We start from the raw sequence: 20006 nt of genomic DNA, 5'->3' as shown, positions 1-20006 counted from the left end.
TCTGGTGATCAGTGCCAGAGCACTGAAGACAAATACTCCATGCTCATGCATACTTCTTACAAGTGCCATTGTTATTTTATGTTAGTGAGGAAAGGTTACACTTAGAACATCTAGGTCTTAACCCACTCTGAGAAGCAACACTTGGCCTGCAGCCCAATCTCCAAAACTGCCCTCGCCTCTCCAATTTGGAAGTAGTATTCATGATGCTCCAGCCAAGATGCATGCTGCCATATTGCATCTCCCTGGTCCAGCCTCAGCCTGTCCTGTGTGCAGGGAACTGCACTATGTCTATTTCTTCTTTGATTTACAGTTTTGGGATAGGACTCGGTGGACAAATAGAGCAAGAGGGAAGTAGATGATTTGCCAGCGGTAGTTTGTGCTGAGAAAGATTTGTAGAGTGATAAGAGGTATATGAATGGCTCTGTGAGATGTCTCTCATGACTGTGGCTCAGAAGGGCCAGGAGTATCCACTTTACTACACTAATCCAGAGCTGTGCAGGTCTCTAGCTAAAAAATATTTTCAGACATATACAAGTTACGTATATATATATATATATATATATATATATATATATAGAGAGAGAGAGAGAGAGAGACTGATGTAGTCATTTTCTACAATGGATTCGATATGACATTCAGACAATTGATTGCTAAAACCTGGAGAAAAAATGTGCATCAGGAAAAGAATTGTCCAAAGGAGTAAAATCTCCAATATATTAGCTATATGCAGCTCCTGTGGGACCGATCGAAAAAGGCTCAAGAAGGAACTCATCCAGGAGACTCTCCACATGGACAGGAACCACAAGATTCCTAGTCTTGCAACACACACAGGGCAGCTGCTAGTTCCCAGTGCAAGCCTCAGGGCAAAAACCTCTCCCTCTTCAGTGTCTCAGAATTCAAAAACCTCCTACACTGTGTTCATTGATGACAGTTTCATACCTGGCGTTAAGAGATTGTAAGGCAGCAGATCTCATGCCCTCAGACCCCAGACAGCCCCCGCCTTCACCATATGGGGTACTACCAGACCTGACAGTAATGTGTGTGGGTGTCTGTCTGTCTGTCTGACTGTGTGTGTCTGTGTGTGCTCAGAGCTCACCTGTAGTAGTCTCAGAGCATGGGTGGCAAGGTAGCCAGCCTCACCTGCAACTTATGTACAGAGAACATAGCTGCTCAGCGCAAGTCAGCTAGCCCGGATTCTGGCTAAGCAAGAATGCATATGCAAAGGGACTCTCATGTCTCGCTCTCCTGAGTTCCCCATTCAATCGCATGCCTCACTATCATCCAAACACTGCCAATGGGGGAAGCTGTGGCATCCCTCAGAATTCAGGGGCATGAGCCTGTCCAGTCATGTTTGGCTGCCTACTCAGCCTCCAGGCTCTCAGTGCACTTCTCAGGGCAGCAGATTACAAGCACAGAAAGAACCCATAAAGAGCTGTGTTTCAACATAGATGGGAACTGTGTTTGACCAAACAATAGTGGATGAACCCGGACACTTACACCTACCCTTTGGGTCCGGCTTATGCAATTACTCCTGTGGCCTCACAATCCCTGATCATGGTGTCCTGGTGTCCACACATCACACCCAGAGAGATTCCCACAAGTAGGCATGCATGACTGTCCTATACAATGTCTCTCTGCTTGCAGGAAGCACAAACTACCCAGGCCATTGCTATGGACAGACAAAAGAAAGATGGATGACTCCATTGGCTGAATTCGAAGGTTTCAGTGGAGATCACAGCCCCTCACCTGAGGGCCTGGCTGATGCTAATAAAGGCAATTGGAAACACCTGTTACCACTTGGGGCCTGAGGACATACTCAGGAATCCCTCCAGGAGCTAGCAGGCTGGCAGACCTCCTGACCCCGGGATAGCTGTACTCCTAGTTGGGAGGGCCTTCGGGCCAGAGGTGAGAATATTCCCTAGATACAAGAAACAACTTCAGGTTTCAAAAGGATTTGAAAACCCCATGAGGCACTTGGAAAAGACATTTCACAGCCTTCAAAACACCCACTTTAAGAACCCTGGAAGCTTCCGTTTTGCATGGAAAATCTGGACACTAGTGGCTATCAGTACCACAGATCCTTTACTTTCGGCTTAATAGAGGGAAAGCACAATGTGTGTGCCAGGGGGATAGAGTTTCACTTCTCTTCACCTGGGCTCTCATGGAATAAGGACAAGGATGCTGTGCAGGAAGGTGAGGAGTGCTGCATTTAGGCTGAGTGTCAGCCTCAGGGCCCTGGAGAATGGGAGTCAAGCACAGAGGCCCTGGTCAGCTGCAGCTGCAGATGACCATATGCCTGGAACCTGCAGCAGCATCGCTGTCTCCGCAGTTCCCCTCTGTACTACACCATGTGCAGGAGACTAAATAATCCAAAGAGCAAAGAAAGGAAAATTTCAACACCAGGATGACTGAGTTCACGATGCATGCACTGACTTCCAGTAAGGGCTCAGGGAAGAAGGCACATAGAGACAGTCAGAGAGACAGAAAAGGACTGAAATTCTGGCCCTGTGTTGATCAGTGCCAGAGCACTGAAGACAAAAACTCCATGCCCAAGCATACTTCTTACAAGTGGCATTGTTATTTTATGTTTTTGAGGAAAGGTAACACTTAGAACATCTAGGTCTTAGCCACTCTGAGAAGCAACACTTGGCCGGCAGCCCACTGTCCAAATTGCAAGTAGTCTTAGTGATGCTCCAGCCAAGATGCAGGCTGGCGTATATAGAGAGACAGAGAGAGAGAGAGAGAGAGAGAGAGAGAGACACTGATGTAGTCATTTTCTACAATGTATTCGATATGACATTCAGACAATTGATTGCTAAAACCTGGAGAGAAACTGTGCATCAGGAAAAGAATTGTCCAAAGGAGTAAAATCTCCAAATCATTAGCAATATCCAGCTCCTGTGGGACCGATCGAAAAAGGTACGAGAAGGAACTCATCCAGGAGACTCTCCACATGGACAGGCACACAAGTTTCCTAGTCTGGCAACACACCCAGGGCAGCTGCTAGTTCCCAGTGCAAGCCTCAGGGCAAAATCTCTCCCTCTTCAGTGTCTCAGAATTCAAAAACCTCCTACAGTGTGTTCATTGATGACAGGATCAAACCTGGCTTGTAGAGATTGTAAGGCTGCAGCTCTCATGCCCAAAGACCCCAGACAGCCCCAGTCTTCACCATATGCTGTACTACCAGACCTGAAAGTAATGTGTGTGTGTGTATGTGTGTGTGTGTCTGTTTGTCTGTCTGTGTGTGTCAGTGTGTGCTCAGAGCTCACCTGTAGTAGTCTCAGAGCATGGGTTTCAAGGTAGACAGCCTCACCTGCAACTTATTTACAGAGAACCTAGATGGTCAGGGCAAGCCAGATAGTCCAGATTCTGCCTAAGAAAGAATGCCAGAGAACTATGTGGAAGCCCAAGACCCCATTTTGAGCCCCTGGTCATCACTTACCCAATTAGGGAAAAGCTGGGCTAGTGGCAAATCATAGGTTCAGCTGTCTCTCTGTCTCTCTTCCTGCTTTGACCCTGCTCTCTCAATTTATGACTGCTTCCTTCTCCTCAATAGCAAAGTTACAAATGATGTACAGAAATACAGGGAAAGTGGGGGAAATTACCCCCTTAGCCACTATTACATGTAACTGTTGACTGTAAACCATTCATCCCCCAAGAAAGAGCAGAATAAATATTTTTGAGGTTAAAAACATTGTAGGTTGAATAGGGAACATTCTTTAGAGTCTTGCAATACTAATCCATTGTGCATTGTATGTCACTGTCAAAAACAGTGCAGTAGTAGTTGTAGTAGTGTGTAGTATCTGCAAAAGGAAATGTATTGTGTGTCCAAAGTTCCCTTCAATTATAAGAGAAAATCTATTAGGCAGAAGAAATGACCCCTCATGTGATATCGGACTAAATATATAAATAAATATGCAAATAAATGGGGATGATCTAGGAGGATTTGAAAAAATTAAAAAGTAATAAAAACCACAGGTAGACCATAGGTCGACAATTCTAAAAATGACAGATATATATGTATATTTATATATGCATATTGATGTATGTCTTTATTATAAAGTCTGAGAGATACTGCCATGGATATGAGGAGAAAGAATATGGCTTGTGTCAGAGAGACTTACAAAGCTGAGGCTCCAGTAGCCTAGGTGAAATCACCAACAAAACAAGCCAGAGCTCAACAGTGCTCTGGCAACTCTCTTTGTATATCTGGGCCTGTCAATAAAATAAGGATATAAGTAAAATATTACTGAGTGCAGACAGAGTGAGTGAGAGCCTGTGAGAGTCAGAGACATAGAAGGAGAGAAAAGAAATAGAGGAGTTGGAAATAGACCAGAAGTCAAACCCCCCTAGACTGTGTTCATTCATGACAGGTTCAAACCTGTGTTGTAGAGATTGTAAGGCAGCAGCTCTAATGCCCACAGACCCCAGACAACCCAAGCCTTCACTATATGTGTGTAGTATTTGCCCCAGGAAATGCATTGGGCGTCAAGAGTTCCCTTCAATTATAAGAGAAAATATATCAAACAGAAGAAAGGACCCTCATGTGATACCTGAATGAATAAATAAATATGCAAATAAATTGGGATGATTTAGGAGGACTTGAAAAAATAAAAATAATGAAAATAAAAACCACAAGAAGACGTGATTACAGCAGAAACATAGAAACCATATGCTGAGAAACAGAGGGCTGCTTCAAGAATTCCCTAACACTTCAGGGTCCAAGGAAATTAAGATATCCGGAAAAAGAAAACAAACACATACGTATTGAAGCTTACACTAGAAAAAGGAGGGAAGTTCTGGGCTATGATAATTACAATAAGGATGCTGATAGAAACATGATTAGAAATGCTACTGGAAGGTTCTATTATTTATAATTGTATTGAATACTGCTCCAGCTACATGGCCAATTATTTCTGTAAAACTAGGCTGTTATAAATGCGGTAATTCTGATTTAAGGTCAAATACATATGTAGAAAATTCAAAAAAATAACATATATATAAATATATATGTTTATATATATGTATGTATCTCTTTATTATAAACTCTGAGTGATACTGCCATGGAAATGAGCTGAGAGAATATGGCTTGTGTCAGAAAGACTTACAAACTGATGCTCCAGTAGCCTAGGTGAAATTGCCAACACAATAAGCCAGAGCTCAGCAGTGCTCTGGTAACTCTCTTTGTATATCTGGGCCTGTCAGTAAAATAAGTATATAAGTAAAATATAAATGAGTGAAGACAGCGTGTATGAGAGCATGTGAGAGTTAGAGACAGAGAAGGCAAGAAGAGAAATACATGAGTTCTAAAGATACCAGAATTCAAAAACCTCCTACACTGTGTTCATTGATGACAGGTTCAAACCTGGCTTGCAGAGATTGTAAGGCAGCAGCTCTCATGCCCACAGACCCCAGACAGCCCCATCCTTCACAATAAACTGTACTACCAGACCTGACAGTAATGTGTGTGTGTGTGTGTCTGTCTGTGTTTGTCTGTGTGTGCTCTGAGCTCACATATAGTAGTCTCAGAGCATGGGGTCAAGGTAGCCAGCCTCACCTGCACCTTATGTACAGAGAACCTAGCTGGTCAGGGCAAGACAGCGAGCCCAGATTCTGGCTAAGCTAGAATGCATATGCAAAGGTACTCTCATGTCTTGCTCTCCTGAGTTCCCCCATTCAATCCCATGCCTCACTATATTCCAAACACTGCCAATGAGGGAAGCTGGCACATCCCTTAGAATTCAGGGGCATGATCCTGGCCAGTCATGTTTGGCTGCCTACTCAGCCTCCAGGCTCTCAGTCCACTGCTCACGGCAGCAGATTCCAAGCCCAGAAAGAACCCAGAGAGAGCTGTGTTTCAATATAGATGGGAACTGTGTTGACCAAACAATAGTGGATGAACCCGGTCCCTTACACCTACCCTTTGGGTCTGGCTAAGGCAATTGCTCCTGTGGCCTCACAAGCCCTGATCATGGTGTACTGGTGTCCACTCATGACACTCAGAGAGATTCCCACAAGTAGGCATGCATGAGTGTCCCATACAAAGTCGCTCTGCTTGCAGGAAGCACAAACTCCCCGGGCCCTTGCTATGGAGATACAAAAGGAAGATGAATGCCTCCATTGGCTGAATTAGGAGTTTCCAGTGGAGATCACAGCCCTGCCATCACCTGAGGGCTGGGCTGGTGCTAATAAAGGCAGTTGGAAACACCTGTTACCACTTGGGCCCTGAGGACATACTCAGGAATCCCTCCAAGAGCTAGCAGGCTGGCAGACCTCCTGACACTTGAATAGCTCTGCTCCTAGTTGGGAGGACTAGGATGCTGTGCAGGAAGGTGAGGAGGGATGCATTTAGGCTGAGCGGCAGCCTCAGGTCCCTGGAGAATGGGAGTCAAGCACAGAGGGCCTGGACAGCTGCAGCTGGTGATGGACTCATGCCTGTTACCTGCAGTAGGATCGCTGCCTCCACAGTTCCCCACTGTACTACGCCATATGCATGAGATTAAATAATCCAAAGGGCAAAGAAAGGAAAATTTCAACACCAGGAAGAACGAGTTAACGATGCATGCACTGACTTCCAGTAAGGGCCCAGTGAAGAAGCATGTAGAGACAGTCAGAGAGACATAATGACAGTGACAGAAAAGGACAGAAATTCTGGACCTGTGTTGATCAGTGCCAGAGCACTGAAGACAAACCCTCCATGCCCATGCATACTTCTTACAAGTGGCATTGTTAATGTTTGTGAGGAAAGGTTACACTTAGAACATCTAAGTCTTAGCCCACTCTGAGAAGCAACACTTGGCCTGCAGCCCACTCTCCAAAACTGCCCTTACCTCTCCAAATTGGAAGTAGTCTTAGTCTTAGTGAGGCTCCAGCCAAGAAGCAGGTTGGCGTATTGCATCTCCCTGGTCCAGCCTCAGACTGTCCTGTGTGCAGGGAACTGCACTATGTTTATTTCTTCTTTGACTTACAGTTTTGGGATAGGACTCGGTGGAGAAAAAGAGCAAGAGGGAAGTAGATCATTTGGCAGCGGTAGTTTGTGCTGAGAGAGATTTGTAGACTGATAAGACATATAGGAATGGCTGTAGCTCTCATGCCCACAGACCCCAGACAGCCTCAGTCTTCACCATATGCTGTACTACCAGACCTGAGAGTAATGTGTGTGTGTGTCTGTCTGTCTGTGTGTGTGTGTGTCTGTGTGTGCTCAGAGGTCACCTGTAGTAGACTCAGAGCATGGGTGTCAAGGTAGCCAGCCTCACCTGCAACTTATTTACAGAGAACCTAGATGGTCAGGGCAAGCCAGCTAGCCCATTTTCTGGCTAAGCAAGAATGCCAGAGAACTATGTGGAAGCCCAAGAACCCATTTTGAGCCCCTGGTCACCACTTACCCAATTAGGGAAAAGCTGGGCTAGTGTCAAATCAGAGCTGCAGCTGTCTCTCTGTCTCTTTTCCTTCTTGGGCCCTGCTCTCTCAATTTATGACTGTTTCCTTCTCCTCAATAAGAAAGTTACAAATGACGTACAGAAATACAGGGAAAGTGGGAAAAATTACCCCCATACCACTATTACATGTAACTGTTGACTGTATACCATTCCTCCCCCATGAAAGAACAGAATAAATATTTGTGAGGTTAAAAACATTGTTGGTTAAATAGGGAACATTTTTGAGCCATGTAATACTAATCCATTGTGCATTGGATGTCACTGTCAAAAACAGTGCAGTAGTAGTTGTAGTAGTGTGTAGTATCTGCAAAAGGAAAATTATTGTGTGTCCAAAGTTCCCTTCAATTATAAGAGAAAATCTATCAGGCAGAAGAAATGACCCCTTATGTGATATCAGACTAAATATATTGTTGTTCTGGTGGTCTGTTTTCCGGCTGCACCGCGAAGAGAGCGGACTTCCAGAGCAAATGGGTACACAAATCTTTATTATAGGATGGGGGGTTTGGTTCAGACCACGTGGAGCCAGCCGACAATGGCTGTCGCCACTATCTGACCATGGGAGGAGAGCAGGAGCCAGACCTCAGAGAGGGAGAGCTGAGAGACCAGAGAGGGGGGGGGTGAGGGGGCTTTTTATTGGGCGACAACCAGGGGTGACGTGTAGGGCCAGGATTGGTTGAAAGGGGGCACTCTAGGATTTTGTGGGGCGTAGAAAAACCTGGGGGCGGAGACTGCATCAGAATAACTCCTCAGCAACATCTCCTCCTATCCCTTTATATCTAAATGGTCACAGTAAAGAAAAATTGAATTGAGCAGGCTTAAATGTTTTACAGGAATTCCATGCTCAGGTGGGAAGATATAGGATTTTCTGTGGAGGAGGGAAGGCTTAAATGGCTGCAAACCTTGTGAGATTTATGCGTCCTCCTGTGCTCACCCCCTCTTTAGCAAGAGAGACTTCCCTGGAGAGACTCATTTCATAGGTTTAAGCGCAGCCTGCTCAACCATCTCTTCACAATATCTCTACATCTTTTCTATATTTCTATCTAGTTTTTGCATAAGATGTACAAAGTCTGTAAAAGACGATCATGGGGCAGAAACCTTTTGGGCATAAGCCTAAATGATATAACAATATAGGAAGGGACAAGTAAGGGAGAAGTAAAAGCCAGTGTGGTGTGAAGGGAAGGATTGGTGTGTAAAGGAACATTCCCTGCTTGGGTGGGGAAAGGGGCAAGGGTACATAATGAGGGGGAGGCGGGAGGCATGACCCACCAAACAGAGGGGCTATTTGGCATTGTATAGTCCTCAAGGCAATAGTCAGTAAAGTCTATGAATTACTCAGGATCAGCCTATGAAAAACCAGCAGCGTGAAGTGAAATAAGCTGCTTCAAAATTGTGTAAAATGTATATAGGGTATGTCAGAAAGTCCGATACAAGTCTCAGTCCGAAGTAGATGGTTAGGGGAAGAATTGGCAGGGGATGCAACGCTGCATGAGTGAGGTCAGACGCTAGAATGTTGCTTTTCTGTAGATACCCAGCTGGAACTGACAACACGTGACAAGCAGGTCAGAAGCAGGAACGGTAACCAGGCATGAAGAAAGTTCTGTCCTTGGAGTCTGTGTATCAGGTTCTTCAGATCGTGTAGAGTGAGATCTAGGGTTTTGGGGGGGTGCCATGGTAGTCCTGCCATCTAGTGGGTGACATCAGGGTGTGCAGGGGTTCAGATGTTTTTTCTGGGATTCCTGTGAAAGAAACACAAACAATCTGCTTCTCGTGGTTAATTTGAACTTGTAACAAGTTATAGGTTTGTTATAGTTGATACCTCGATTATTATAATTGGTTTATAATCTCTTTATGATTTTATGTAAAGGTCATCTAATGTGACCTCCTGTAGCAGCCTCTACCGCAGGATCTTGAGACCAATTTTAGCTAAAATATGTATTTTAAACAGACTCAAATTGCTTAGAGAGTAAACGCATATTCGTGACAATGATTTTAATGTTTACAGTGCCAGATTGATGACAGATCTGTTGTAGATTAATTTCCACACGATAGTTTACAGGGCACCATTGGGGGCTCTTCAAAGGTGTCCTGTATATAAAAGTTATATAGTTTAGTTTTGGGAATGAATAGTCACATTGAACATTTAGACTTTTACCTAAATAGTAAGTTACCTTAACAAATTAATTTTTACCTTGTCTGGTAAAAGTGTGGCTGTAGGGTTACACTTTTGACCGTTAATTTAGTGTTACCAAACTTGAGACATACCCATAAACATTTAGTTATAACAAACTGGAGGAAAAAGAACTTTTGTTATAAAAACACATTATTTAAAAACAAATTTAAATCTGTCATTAGTCACACAGTTTAAGACTAAACACTTACATATATACCAAAACTACATATAAAATTCAAAAGAGGGAGAAAGAAAAAAAATTTGGAATATTTCTGGACATCTCCAGAAACTTTGTCTGTGTCCAGCATTTTTATATAAAGCCAATTACCTTTTAGAGTACTCCAAGCAGATGGGTCATGCAAAAAAAAGTGTTTTTTTTAATCATTCAACACACTCACTCACAAAAACAGCTGGCCAGTAATAACATAAGACATACAGGGAAAGGGTAGGAGAGAGGTCTCTGTGAGCCAGATATTGTAGGTTCTGCCATGTCATATTATGGGTCCTGGGATGTATCCTGCATCTGGTCCTCTTGTAGTATTTCTTGTTCTTCAGGAATAACAGCGCCATCCTGCGGTATTGTCGGACATGGCAGGTAGTAACCCAGACAGGTTAAGAGAAATTTTGAGGAAAAATGAATGCGAAACCTCTTCCCATGGTCAATAATGGGTCAGGCCCTTTCCAAATTTTATCGAGTGGGTCTCTCCATTTGACCTTAATAGATGGGAGGGTAGATGGTGTTTGCCAGTGAAGAATAATAGGGGGTAAGGCCAAGTTATTGTAAATATTAAAGAGATTTAACGTAGTTAAGGCTTTTGCTAGCTGGATATTGGGGGGATATGTTCCTCCTTTGTCTTTCTTTAGTTGAGCCTTCAGAGTTTGATGGGCCCTCTTGACAATGCCTTGTCCCTGTGGATTGTAGGGAATGCCCGTGGTATGAGTAATATTCCAGAGGGAACAAAAATCTTTAAATTGTTTGCTTGTAAACATAGGTGCATTTTCTGTTTTCAAAAATAATGGGACCCCCATAACAACAAAATAAGAGAGCATATGGCTTACAAGCTTTTTAGCACTTTCTCCTGTCTGAGCTGTAGCCCACATAAATTTAGAAAAGGTATCAATTGAGACAAACATATTTTTGTTTGCCGAAGTTTGATATGTGGGTGACATCAATTTGCCAAATAGCATTAGCTTTTAAACCTCGGGGGTTAACCCCAAGGGTCTGGATAGCAGGTGTCTTTATGAGACTTGCACAAGAAGAGCATGTAGCGAGGATATGTTTTAACTGTGGTACAGGAACATCAGGGAATCGAGCTCGAAGGCCTTTAAGATTAACATGGGTTAGAGAATGAAAATTAGCAGGATCAGAGACAGAGACTGGGAAAGTTCCCATGAAGGCAAGGCTGTCAACTGCAGCATTCCCTTCGGACAGGGAACCAGGAAGAAGGAACTAAGGTGTTGAATATACGGTGGTTTGGTTCGAGAACAGAGCACAGAGGTGATTTGAATCAAGAGAGGGGAAAGTGGGTTGTCATCAATTTTCACATAAGAACGAGCAAGCCATGGAAGTAAGTTAACAGTATACACACTGTCAGAAAAAGGATGAAGGATTCTGGTACAGCTTTTAGTGCAAGAAAAACAGCATAAAGTTCTTTGTACTGAGGGGAATTATCAGGAAGCTCAGTAAAGAGAGGTTTAGGAGATTGTTTGTCTGGGTAATATATAAGGGCAGCAGGTCCCCTTTTTCCACCATCAGTAAAGATTGTAGGAGCAGAGGGAATGGGATCCTGAGAGAAAAGTTTAGGTGCTAGTAGAGGCAGAAGAGGTAAAGAAGCTATCAATTTATTAGAAGGAAAATGGTTATCTATTTGTCCTGGAAACCCCAAGAAGCTTATGGCAAAGCGGGAATGATGACGTATAAGCCACTCTGTATCTGTGAGAGAAAAGGGCAGAATGATTAAATCCGCTTCTTTCCCTATGACCTGCACAGACCTATTTCTCCATGGCGAACCATGGAGAAATGAATGCTAATGTGTCTATCTCAGTGAGGAGTCATGGAGCTCCTCCTACTGGCATGTGAAGCCATTCGAGAACCCCATGGTCTTGCCACAGTGCCCCTACTATTGTGGGGGTGGAGTTGAAGATTAGAAGGTTTACCGGAGAGGAGGGGGAGAATCAAACAAGGTGCATGTCCTGGAGGGCCTGATTGACCCTTTACAGTGCCAAGGAGGCCTCAGGAGTTAACTTACATTTTGAAGAGGGCTGTTTGTTTCCTTTCAACAGGTCAAACAGTGGTTGGAGGCAGCTTGTGGGCAGATAGAGATACTGCCTAAGCCAATTTAAATTTCCTAGAAAACTTTGTAAAGAAGCAAGAGTAAGGTTAGAAGGGAAGGTAACATTAGGTTTTAAGGGACGAATTTGTGTTAGAGACATCTCTGAACCTAGGAAGGATACTGGAGGGATTAGCTGTATCTTCTCAGGGGCTACATTAAGGCTGCTTTTCTTTAAAGCAAGAGTGAGAAAATCACGTAAGGCATAGAGATCTGTATCTGATTTTCCCCATATTAAAATATCACCTGTATAATGAAAAATATTAAGGCCCTTATGAATATATGGGACAAGGGCAGATTTAACAGCTTCCTGACTAATTGTAGGACTATTGGCCATACCCTGGGGCAGCACCACCCATTCAAATCTATCAGCAGGGCTGGCATTATTAATAGACGGAACAGAGATGGCAAAACATTTACAATCTCACGGATGCAAGGGGATAGAGAAAAAACGATCTTGTATATCAATAGCTATGACTGGAATTCCTGTGGGAATTGCAGAAGCAAGAGGCAAACCCCTTTGGGGGGAGCCCCAGACCTGCATGGTTTTATTTACTGCACGGAGATCTTGAAGGAGGCGCCATTTTTCCGAGTGCTTTTTAATCACAAAGACAGGAGTATTCCATGGGCTTCGAGAATGATGAATGTGTCCCAAGGACAACTGCTCTCAGACGAGCTCTTTTAAAATTTTTAGCTTATCCCTAGGTAAAGGCCACTGTTCCACCCAGACAGGCTCATTAGAAAGCCAGCTTAAGCAGGGTGTTTGGCTACGAACAGTGGCATTTAGTATTGGGCGTGCTGAATAGACCTGGTATCGCGGGAATGAGTTTTACACTCTGCAGAGGCATCTGTGGATATCCTAATATTAAGACATTACAGAAGATCCCTGCCCAGTAAGTTGGTGCTAATATTAGCTACCAAATGGTGGAAGTGTCCGGTAGATCCTTCTGGGTCTTTCCACATAAGGGAATCTCGTGTGCAAAATGCTCTCGTCATCCCTCCTATTCCATATTAACTGGGTCAAGGGATGAGTTCCCAATCTTGGGGGACCTCTTCTTGCCTTAAAATCGTCTTTGCTGACCCCATGTCAATAAAAAATTTAAAAGGAATATTGCCAATCTTTACTGTCATAGAAGGGTGACTTTGTTCTAAAACAGGAGTGGTCCACAAAATCTCAGGCCCCGAATTTGTACCATTCAGGGGCGAACCATCTTTATGAAATTGGGACCAACAATTTCTCTTCCACTGAAACCCCTTAGGACATTTTGGACAAACAGTACGTGGCCTCTGGCTCCCTGACTGAAAGCGGGGTTGCTCTGGCTGGAGGCGTGGTTTCCCTGACTGGCTGCATGGTCACAACTTATCAGGACATTGGTTACGCCAATGTCCTTGGTGACCGCCCTGAAAGCAGGCCCCGTTTTGCTTACGTGGGGCAACTGCATAGACCTGCGTCATAGTAGGTGCCCCATAATTGCCTGATGTAAGTTCCTTTGTCGGTAGAATCCAATTATCTGGGTGTAGGTGTTTAAGATTAAGGCATACCTGACGGCACTGTGGTGTCATGCCTTCCCAGACAATAGAGCGCAGGAGTAGTGTGCAGACGTCAGGATTATAAACCTTTCTCTCTAAGCTTCTCTTCACCTTTGAGATGAAGCTCGCCAATGATTCATCAGAGCCTTTGTGAAAAGAGTTAATGGGAGCTGACGGATCTACATCTGGTGTGGAAACCCTTTCCCATCCTTGTGTTGCACAGATGCGTACCTGTTCAAAATAACCAGTTGGAAACCTGGCTTCTGCCTGCTGAGCTCCAGATTCATAAGCTCCTGCTCCAAACAAAGCATCAGAATTCCATTCTACCTGTTTGTTACTATTTTCCTGCGATTGCATAGAGCAATCATCACGGAAGCATGCCTGCCACTGAAGATAGAGTGGGTCTAGGAGTGCAGCACGAGCCAGATATTTCCAGTCTTGTGGTGTATTTAAATGCTGGTAAAAACTCCTCAAGACGTACTTGGTCCATGGAGACTGCATTCCGTCCTCCCTGACTGCTGGTCTGATTGGTCCAAGGTTTTTAGAGGAATATGGCTGCCATGGTGAGGGTTTTGTTTAGAAGGGGCCAAGTTTACCTGGAATGTGTGGATTTGGTCTGATGGCACGGGAGAGGGAGCTACAGAAGTGGAAAGTGCCAAAGAAACTGCTGTAGTGGCTGCAGGGGAGACTAAACGCATATCTCCGGGGACGGAGCTCCCGGGGTGGACTGCACATTGTTTAAAATCCTTAAATGCTGAAAAAATATCCTTTAGCTCTCGTATCTCAGCCACTAGGTCCCTTAATGGTGACGTATAAGCAGGGGGCGGGGTCAGGGACGAGGAAGCCTCAGGCAGAGCTGAAACCAGGGCAGCAGGGGATAGGGGCAGGGTCAGGAACACGGAAGCTGCAGGCGCAGGTGAAACCGGGGCGGCAGGGGCAGGGGGATTCAGGGTCGCAGAAACCTCAGGTGGAGCTGAAACCACGGCAGCAGGGGCCGGGGGCGGGGTCAGGAAAACGGAAGCTGCAGGCGGAGCTGAGAATATTCCCTATATACAAGAACGAACTTAAGGTTTCAAAAGGATTTGAAACCCCAGGAGCCACTTGGAAAAGACATTTCACAGCCATCAAAACACCCTCTTTCTGAACCCTGGAAGCTTCCGTTTTGAGTGGAAAATCTGAACACTGGCCATCAGTACCACTGATCCATTACATTAGGCATTAGGCCCAATAGAGGGAAAGCACAATGTGTGTGCCAGGGGGATAGAGTTTCACTTCCCTTGACCTGGGCTCTCATGGAATAAGGACAAGGATGCAGTGCAGGGAATTGAGGATAGCTGCATTTAGTATGAGTGTCAGCCACAGGGCCTTGGTAATGGGAGTCAAGCACAGAGGGCCTGTACAGCTGCAACTGGAGATGGGCATATGCCTGTTACCTGCAGCAGGAACGCTGTCTCCTCAGATCCCCTCTGTACTACCCCATATGCTGGAGACTAATTAATCCAAAGGGCACAGAAAGGAAAATTTCAACACCAGGAAGTCCGAGTTCACGATGCATGCACTGACTTCCACGAAGGGTCCAGGGAAGAAGGCAAGCAGAGACAGTCAGAGAGATAGAATGACAGTGACTGAAAAGGACAGAAATTCTGGCCCTGTGTTGATCAGTGCCAGAGCACTGAAGACAAACCCTCCATGCCCATGCATAGTTCTTAAAATTGGCATTGTTATTTTATGTTGTGAGGAAAGGTTACTCTTAGAACATCTAGGTCTTAGCACACTGTGAGAAGCAACACTTGGCCTGCAGCCCACTCTCCAAAACTGCCCTTGCCTCTCCAAATTGGAAGTAGTTTTAGTGATGCTCCAGCCAAGATGTAGGCTGGCATATTTCATCTCCCTGGTCCTGCCTCACCTTGTCCTGTGTGCAGGGAACTGCACTATGTCTATTTTTTCTTTGATTTACAGTTTTGGGATAGGACTCGGTGGATAAAAAGAGGAAGAGGGAAATAGATGATTTGGCAGCTGCAGTTTGTGCTGAGAGAGATTTGTAGAGTGACAAGAGGTAAACGAATGGCTCTGTGAGATGTCTCTCATGACTGTGGCACAGAAGGACAGGTGTATCCACATTGCTATCTGAATCCAGAGCTGTGCAGGTCTCTAGCTAAAATATATTTTCTGACCTCTACATGTTATATATATATATATATATATATATATATATATATATATATATATATATATATATATATATGGAGAGAGAGAGAGAGCAAGACACTCATGTAGTTATTTTCTACAATGGATGCGACATGACATTCAGACAATTGATTGCTAAAACCTGGAGAGAAACTGTGCATCAGGAAACGAATTGTCCAAAGGTGTAAAATCTCCAAATCAATAGCTATATGCAGCTTCAAAGGGACCTAGCGAAAAAGACTCTAGAAGGAAATCATCCAGGAGACTCTACACATGGACAGGCACCACAAGTTTCCTAGTCTGGCAACACACACAGGGCAGCTGCTAGTTCCCAGTGCAAGCCTCAGGGCAAAATCCTCTCCCTCTTCAGTGTCTTTACATCTGAAAAGAAGAAAAGTGAACAAGGGCCAAGGAGAGCTACAATGGTGTCTATATTGAGCTGTAAATCAGAATGTGCCAAGTGTTTTGCACAAAATCACCTGTGCCACAGTGATTCTGTTGTTCTCTTTCTCTCTCCCTCCCACACACACACAAACACACACAAACACACACTCTCACAGTTACACACACGCACACATCCACAGAGGCACAGGCACAAACGGAGTTATCCACATGCACACTGGACAGCTTCTGCAAGGCAGGGCCCTGGGCTGAACCCTGCTTGACAATTCTTGGAAGCACGCCGAGCCTTTAAGGCCAGCTCTGAGCTCCCATTTTCGGGCTTACTTCAGAAGGCCTGCAGACAGGGCACCAGCCATGCTCTGATATGCCAGAGTCCTAGGTCACGCCCAGAACCCCTGCCAGCAATATCATAGGCCAGTGTGCTTAGACACGCCCAGGAATGTCAAGGCCCCTAGACAGTGATTGGCCATCAACCTTGAGCACAGCCCACACGTCCCTGAGCATGCTCATTGGGCAGCCTCTGGCAGGCCCGCACACCAGCCACTACTGCTGGAAAGAGATGAGAATTCTAAAACCTCCTACACTGTGTTCATTGATGACAGGTTCAAACCTGTCTTGTAGAGATTGTAAGGCAGCAGCTCTCATGCCTACAGACCCCAGACAGCCTCAGCCTTCACCATATGCTGTACTACCAGACCTGACAGTAATGTGTGTGTGTGTGTGTGTGTGTGTGTGTGTGTGTCTGTGTGTGTCTGTGTCTGTCTGTCTGCCTGTGTCTGTGTGTGTTCAGAGATCACCTATAGTAGTCTCAGAGCATGGGTGGTAAGGTAGCCAGCCTCACCTGCAACTTATGTTCAGAAAACCTAGCTGGTCAGGGCAAGCTAGCTAGCCAAGATTCTGGCTAATCAAGAATACATATGCAAAGCGAATCTCATGTCTAAATCTCCTGAGTTCCCTATTCAATCCCATGCCTCACTATCTATCATCCAAACACTGCCAACGGGGTAAGCTGGGAAAACCCTAGAATTCAGGGGCATGAGCCTATCCAGTCACATTTCGCTGCCTACTCAGCCTCCAGGCTCTCAGTCCACTACTAAGGGCAGCAGATTACAAGCACAGAAATTACACAGAAAGAGCTGTGTTTCAACATAGATGGGAAATGTGTTCAACCAAACAATAGTGGATGAACCCGGTCCCTTACACCTACCCTTTGGGTCTGGCTAAGGCAATTGCTTTGGTGGCCTCACATCCCTGATCATGGTATCCTGGTGTCCACACATCACACTCAGAGAGATTCCCAAAAGTAGGCATGTATGAGTGTCCCACACAAAGTCGATCTGCTTGCAGGAAACACAAAATCCCTGGGCCCTAGCTAGAGACAAACAAAAGAAATATGGATGCCTCCATTGGCTAAATTCAGAGATTCCAGTGGAGATCACAGCCCCGCACCTCACCTGAGGGCCTGGCTGCTGCTAATAAAGGCTATTGGAAACACCTGTTACTACTTGGGCCCTAAGGACATATTCAGGAATCCCTCCAGGAGCTAGCAGGCTGGCAGACCTCCTGACCCAGGGATAGCTGTACTCCTAGTTGGGAAGGCCTTCTGGCCAGAGGTGAGAATATTACCTAGATACAAGAAAGAACTTCAGGTTTCAAAAGGATTAGAAACCCCATGAGGAACTTGGAAAAGACATTTCACAGCCATCAAAACACCCTCATTCTGAACCCTAAAAGCTTCCGTTTCGCGTGGAAAATATGGAAACTGGCTATAAGTACCACAGATCCATTACATTCAGCCCAATAGAGGGAAAGCAGAATGTGTGTGCCAGGTGGATAGAGTTTAACTTCTCTTGACCTGGGCTCTCATGGAATAAGGACAAGTGTGGTGCAGGCAATTGAGGAGGGCTGCATTTAGGCTGAGTGTCAGCCTCAGGGCCCTGGAGAATGGGAGTCAAGTACAGAGGGCCTGAATAGCTGAAGATTGAGATGGACATATGCCTGTTACCTGTAGCAGGATCGCTTTCTTCTCAGTTCCCCTATGTACTACGTCATATCCATAAGACTAAATAATCCAAAGGGCAAAGAATGGAAATTTTCAACTCCAGGAAGACTGAGTCTACAATGCATGCACTGACTTCCAGTAAGGGCCCAGTGAGGAAGGCACGTAGAGTCAGTCAGAGAGACAGAATGACAGAGACAGAAAAGGACTGAAATTCTGGCCCTGTGTTGATCAGTGCCAGAGCACTGAAGACAAACCCTCCATGCCCATGCATACTTCTTAAAAGTGGAATTGCTATTTTATGTTTGTGAGGAAACATTACACTTAGAACATCTACGTCTTAGCCCATTCAGAGAAACAACACGGCCAGCAGCCCACTCTCAAAAACTGCCCTTGCCTCTCCAAATTGGAAGTATTCTTAGTGATGCTCCAGCCAAGATGCAGGCTGGAGTATCTCATGGCGCTGGTCCAGCCTCACCCTGTCCTGTGTGCAGGGAACTGCACTATGTCTATTTCTTCTTTGATTTACAGTTTTGGGATAGGACACCTGCAGCACATCTGCACCACTTGTAAAGATTTCCCCTGGCAGGTGGGGACCAGGGTGTTGAAGCCCAGTCCTCCTGCATTGTAACATGAGTGCTTAACTGGGTGTGGCACCACCTGGTACCCTTGATGGGACAATGTTTTTAGCAAGGAATAGAAATTATCATGGCAAGGTAATAAATAAATAAATAAATGAAGAAATAAATAAAAGTGCATTGACATTAACTCAGTGGAAACACACAGGGACATATACATCTCTGTTACCTGTATTACTTATTCATTGATTGATTGATTGATGGCCTCAAGGGGTTATTGCCACAGCTCAGTGCCTGCGCCATGAATAATCCACAGCTCCTGCACTCCACTTGTTCCCCTTTCGTGGCCCTTGTTGCTTGGTCACTGTGGTCGTTCTTGTTGCTGTTGTGTTCTTACTGATACTTGCATCGGACAGAGACAAAAGGAGAGAGCAGGGGAAATACATAGTGGGAGAGAAACATAGAGTCCCTAAAAACCTGCTTAACCCCTTGTAAAGCGACTACCCTGCAGGTGGCGGTCTGGGCGCCACACCCCAGACCCTTCCACCTGTCCCCTCTTTTTGTGAGTGCCACAAGCCCTTAACCCTCTGACATACCACCAAACCTCCCTGCATTTACTTTTGAAGGAAATATGACCTGCCTCGTTTTGAATCCTCATTATCCTGAGGATCAGTCCTGGAGACAGTGTCATGACAAATCACATGGAGATCTCTGGTATCAGAGAGCACCTGGAACAGCAGCTGGGGCTCTTGTGCCAGGGCAGGAGCAACTCCCCATCCACCCTCCATGGAGTCCACCTGCCTATATTTGGTCCTTTTCCCTCCAAAAAAGGTTTTTCCCTTTTTTCACTGAGAAACAGGCAGCAGACAGGTTACCCAAGAAGGGGAAAAATAAATAAAAAGCACTTTTTTTTTTTCTGTAGCGAATGACCAGCTTCTGGGAAGTACAGGTTTTGAACCTGAAAACTCTGTCTGTCTGTCTGTCTCCTAGTCCACAGAAAGAGCCACCAACCCAGCCATATCCCACGCTCAGAAGGGGTGTTTTTCCCATTCTAAGGTCTGCACAGCGCACTAGGGATTGGGCGGCCTGATACACAAATGTTACATTGTAGATGGACTGTTTGCAGTCCTTGCTCCCCAGGACATTGGACTGTCTCAACTCCCTCCCTTACAGCATGAAAAAAGACTCTTGACAACCTTGGAGCAAATGGAGTGGGGGTCAGGGGAGCTTGTTGCATGTCTGCGCTGCTCAAACCCAGGTGTCTGTGGGGGGCCGTGGCAGAGGCAATAAGGGGGCTAGGGGGCAGAAGGAGACTGTTTGAGAGGCAGGCTTCAGGCAGGGGAGCCCGTGAGTGTGTGCAGGGCTGTGTGT

This window comes from Erinaceus europaeus (genome assembly GCF_950295315.1).
Source record: "Erinaceus europaeus chromosome 6 unlocalized genomic scaffold, mEriEur2.1 SUPER_6_unloc_3, whole genome shotgun sequence".
Lineage (NCBI taxonomy): Eukaryota > Metazoa > Chordata > Mammalia > Eulipotyphla > Erinaceidae > Erinaceus > Erinaceus europaeus.
This window is presented reverse-complemented; position numbering follows the sequence as displayed.